The sequence below is a fragment of the Elephantulus edwardii genome, unplaced genomic scaffold (assembly GCF_000299155.1).
Source record: "Elephantulus edwardii isolate Elephantulus edwardi_28Jun2011 unplaced genomic scaffold, EleEdw1.0 scaffold00012, whole genome shotgun sequence".
NCBI classification, from domain to species: Eukaryota; Metazoa; Chordata; class Mammalia; order Macroscelidea; family Macroscelididae; genus Elephantulus; species Elephantulus edwardii.
Window position 1 is genome coordinate 420,552 of NW_006399762.1, and position 5,705 is coordinate 426,256.

Sequence of the window (5,705 nt, forward strand, 5' to 3'; positions counted from 1 at the left end):
ATTTCCTTCAAAGCAGCCTGAACTTCTTCTTTCATCACCATAGGCTCTTGCTCATATGTTGTTTCATGAAATTCTTCTGTGTCTGCATCTTCTTTCAATACAGTGACTCAGTATATTCTTTCCATCTTCGTTTAATACTTCCTGGATCATTTAACATTCTGCCGAAAGCATCCTTGATTATAGCAACCCGAGGTTTAAATTTGTTCTTCAGTTCCTTGAGCTTAATTCAGAAATGAGCGGGTTCGGCCCTTTTGATTTTCTGACTCCAACTCCTTGCACATTTCATTGTAATATTTTGCTTTGTTATCCCGTGCTGCCTTTTGAAATCTTCTATTCAACTGCTTCCCATTTGCTTGGCTCTACAATCCACATTCTTTGTACCAGCATCATGATAAATGGTGAAGATTGAGATTATTGACAGCTTCATTTTGCTTGGCTCTATAATTAACACTCTTGGTACCAGCAGCCAGGAAATTAAAAAGACTATTTGCGTTAGCAAAGTCTACTGTCAGAGACCTCTCCAAAGTACTGAAGAGCAATGAGGTCAGTCTGGAGACTATGGCGCACCTGATCCATGCCATGGTCTTTGCAATTACTTGCTATATATCAGAGAACTGGACAATGAATGACTAGGGATGACAGAATGAGAGTTTATGCTTTTAAGCTGTGGTGCTGGAAAAGAGTATTTACTATACCATGCACTACTAGGAGAACAAAAAGTTCGTCCCAGAGAGGGTGAAGCCAGGCTGCTCCTTGGAGGCAAGAATTCTGAAGTTTCATCTGACATACTTTGGACATGTTGCAAGGTGGGATCAATCCTTGAAAAGCGACGTCATGCTTGGGAGGATTCAGGGACAGAGCAGGAGAGGAAGACCCTTGATGAGATAGATTGATTCCATCATGAGGGTAATGAGGATGGGCGTGTTGGAGAAAATAAGATTGGCAAGGGATAGAACAGGGATTAGGGCTGTTGTGCATAGGGTGTCTGTGAGTCACAGACAACTCAACAGCACATGATAACAACAAACAACATATCAATTCAAATGCATAACCACTGATTTGATTATATTAACCTTAAAGGAGTACGCATATAAAGAAAAATTTAAAAAACCTTCATATTTGCTCTATTTCTCATTATTCTATTCTAAATCCTTCATAGTCCCTCTATGCCCACCATCTTCAGAGTGTGACTCTATACTTGGACCAAGAGGCAGTCGTCAGAACAGAGCAAGGAAACATTGCATGGTTCAAAATTGGGAAGAGCATATGCCAGGATGTGTCCTGTCTCCATACCTTTTCAACCTGTATGCAGAGCAGATTATCTGGAAGGCTGGGCTCTAGGAGAGGAAATGGGTGTCAGGATTGGTGGAAGATCTATCAACAATCTGCTTTATGCAGATGACAACCCTGCTTGCGGAAACTGAGGAGGACCTGAAGCGCTTGCTGCAGAGGGTCAAGGACTGCAGCCTTCAATATGGGCTGAGGCTCAATATCAAGAAGACAAAGATTCTCACCACTTGGCAGCATCAAGATAGATGGTGAAGAGATTGAGATTGTTCACAGCTTTAGTTTGCTTGGCTCTACAGTCAACATTCTTGGCACCTGTATTTAGGAAATTAAAAGACATATTGGAATGGCAAAGTCTGCTGTTAGGGACCTCTACAAAGTACTTAGGATCAGTGGTTTCACCCTGGAGACTAAGGTGAGCCAGATACAGTCTATGGTCTTTGCAGTCACTTGCTATTCATCAGAGAGCTGGACAATGACTAGGGAGGATAGAAGGAGAATTGATGCCTTTGAGCTGTGGTGCTAGAGAAGATTATTGAGGGTACCACGGACTGCTAAGAAAACAAACAGATTCATCCTGGAGAGGATTAAACCAGGCTGCTCCTTGGAGGCAAGGATCCTGGGGATTCTGACATACTTTGGACATGTTGTAGTGAGGGACCGGTCCTTAAAGAGGGACATCATGCTTGGGAAGGTGGAGGGACAGCGCAGGAGGGGAAGGCCTTCTATGAGTTGGATTGATTCAGTGACTGGGGTAATCGGGATGACGGTATTGGAGACAGTGCGATTGGCACAGGACAGAGCAGAGTTTAGGGCTGTTGTACAGAGGGTCACTATGATTGCAAGCGACTCAATGGCACATAACAACAACAACATTTTTATTTTTGCTCTTTAATATAGAAACATTTTTAGAATATCACATTTACATAAATAAAAGTATTTCAGATACAAGACGCAGAAAATGTGGAACTTTTAACAGAATACACTTAAGTGATAAAAAAGAAAAATCTAATTAATATTAGCAAGCATCAGTGTAGCAACGTTTCCCCCACTCTATTAATCATCACAGAAAAAAAAGTTTTCACTAAGGAAGATCTTATTTGTTTGGCTTTTAATTTGCAAGCAAAAAAGCAGGAAGAAAACTGACTTTGGATTGTTGACACCATTTGAGAAACACAACAGAGCTTGCAAGATGGAGATACAGTTCAAGAAGTAGTCCTAGAATAACCTGGAACCAGACCAACTCAGGTATCTCAATTTCAATGATTGCTTGGCACTCTCTCAGAGAAACTGAAGAAACCTAACTCCTTTTCCTTTTTCTTCAGATGATGAATCTTCAAATTCCTTGGTTTTGCCAATACAGGAACAAAATATTTCTAGTTGTGAGAATGTATTTTCTATATTTGAAAAGTATGCACCTATTTTCATTGTTTCATGAATATGTTTTTCAGTAAGGAGAGGCATATCATTAAATAAAATGGCAATCTTGTGGGCAATACATCACAATAATATTTAACTTTTTAAGTGAAGAACTATAGTTTCCCACCAGTGGCAAGGAAAATAACATAAAAAATGTGATAGAGAGGTGGTAACAGGACAAGGAGGCAGGGAGGGTGGGGAACAAAAATTTTATTAATATTTTCAACTCAGCCATGTGAAGTATTTTGGTAACAAATTCTAACAGCAGCAAAACACGAATGACCTAGAAGTTATAGGTTTAAGTCACTAAAGTCTGACAAAAAGAAACAGGTGTTAAGACATTTACTTAGGCTGATGACAGTTTGGTACTAATTAAATCATTAATGGAGGATTCGGAAGCTTTTTGGCAGCACTGAACATGCTAGAATCAGTTTCTCACACTCAGTTTAAAGAAGTGTTCTTACTTTCTTTTCATCATTAAACAAACTTTGCTTAATTAGCAGTTACCTTCTCAAGTTTGCCAAACATAGCTTGGCATTTAGTCTAACTAAACATAGGATAAACTTAAGAACAAACTTTAAGAAAACTACTTTATGGCCTTTAATTAAATGTGCCAGATAGAAATACAAAACAAAACAAATCAGAAAATAAAACCTCTATAAATATAGCTGAAAATAATTATTTAAACTTGGAGACACTTGGGAGAGGGATAACGAAGAGAAATTATATGCAAATGAGAGTACCAAACTACAAGGTAGATAGCATCAGTAGCTAATTTAATGTGTTACAAGAAACATAAAAAGATTAAATAAGTAGTAGCAAAGCCAACTGGTTTCCAAGTTCTTTGCATAAGCACTACTGCCAGAAGCTGAAAGGAAAGCTTTCCTTCCTCACTTCATTGATTTTAAACTTTTTAAACTTCCAAATTCTCAAGATTCAGTGTCCAAACTACATTAGTAAGGAATGAAATTAATGTTTCAAGCCACTTACTAGCATGAGAGATTGAAAGAGACAACCTTTCATAGTGTTGTGAAGCATGGAGAAAAACGAAAAATAAGTCCTGTTCTTAGTGTTTGAAATCTGTTCCAGGAAGATAGAAATGCTTTTGCAAGGAAGAATGATTTAAAGAAGACAAAACGTAGTTTTGTGTGCAAGTTGTGCAAGAAAATAGGAGAATGACTTGAACCTGGAGGATGATTTAGAATTTTCAAATATGAGTAGTGATGAAGTCAAAATTATGGATGGGGTGTGAGTAAGAAGACTGCAAGAATGTGGTCAAGGGTAAGAAGTGCCAGTCACATCTGGGAAGAGCAACATTGGAGAAGAAATTAAGTCCTGCGGTGTATGCTAGAAGAAGCTTCATTTTAGGGGCACAGATAACTACAACCAGGCAAGGGGTGCAAATATTAAGAGACTGAGATGATTGCAAAGAGTCACATTAATGATGTCTTTTAGAGGAAACAGAAGCAATGCAAGGAAAAATGATATGTGAAGTATTATAGAAGAAAAATAAGTCTAAGAAATAAGTCAGAGAAAGTTCTAGAAGGGATATGTTGGAAGAATATGTTTATCTTTATGCTTCTGTGACATGATAAATGCCAATAAATTTTAAACAGAAGCTTAAACAACTGTATCCAAGTGACCAGAAAATGTACTGCCAAAAAACAGAAAACCCACAGTTATATCAATGAAATGACTCAAACAAAAAATAATGTCATTTTTTAAAAGGTATCATTTTATCAGTTCTTAAATGTCAATCCCTACATGTAGCCAGGACGGACTAGTCTTAGGAGAAGGACATCATGCTTGGAAGGGTGGAAGAACACCCCAGGAGAGGAAGACCCTGGATGAGATGAACTGACACTGTAACTGGGGTAATGTGAGTGTGTAGCAGGCAGTGAAACTGGCTCAGTATAGGTTAGAGTTCAGAGTTATTGTGGAAAGCGTCCCTTTGAGTCTCAGGTGACTAGAAGGCACATAACAACCATTGCCTTCAAACAACATTTTTGCCTTTTACCTCTATCCTTTGTAATGTCTAGCCTTAAGCCAATTCTGCTTAGATCAGGGAGTGGAGACTGATCCTCCCTCTCTCTCTCTCTCTCTCTCTCTCTCTCTGTGTGTGTGTGTGTGTGTGTGTGTGTGTACATCAGTAATTTGTGTATTTGTTGATATTACCTCTGACAGAGAGAAAGATAAGAAAGCAGGAGAGGCCAAACATAGACTAACAAATCAACTAATGTCTGGAAGATGGAAAACATAAGGAAGAATGATTATTTTATCAGAGAAGAGAGGATGAGCTAAAAGCCCAAACAGAGGAATTATTCTTTAAAGATGTCTGAACTCAAAGGTAACATTACTAAAGAGTACAAGGTCAGGTAGAGAAATTAAACACATGAGACCATGTGGAAAACAGTGAGCACTGACATTAAGTCCCTATCCAAACACCTAACACTCTATAGCTAGAAAATACCAGCTCAAAAATGCAAGTCAAGCTCATTAATCTTTTAAATAATATATTGTGACAGTACTTGGAAAATTTTCCTTGCCTTCACTAATGAAAATTGGTCTATGACGACAAAGTTTTGTTTATGTTTTTCTTTTCTTTCTACTTCAGTGGAGTAAGATCACACACATTGACTCACTGATACTCTCAAATACAGAGGTATTGCTTTGACTTGCTGAATTATCTCTCACAGCTGGTAATGGAAATTGTGAAAGTCAAGAGAAACTACTCAGTAACAACTTCCTTTTCAAGTGGGACCCAGAGAATATACTATACATATCAGACCATATTCCTTCCATCTTCTTTTAATACTTCCTGGATCATTTAATAGTCTGCCCAAAGCATCCTTGATTATAGCCACTCGAGGTTTGAATTTGTTCTTTAGTTCCTTGAACTTAAGAAATGCTGAACGAGTTCGGCCCTTTTGATTTTCCGACTCTAGCTCATCGCACATTTCATTATAATATTTTGCTTTGTCATGCCGTGCTACCTTTTG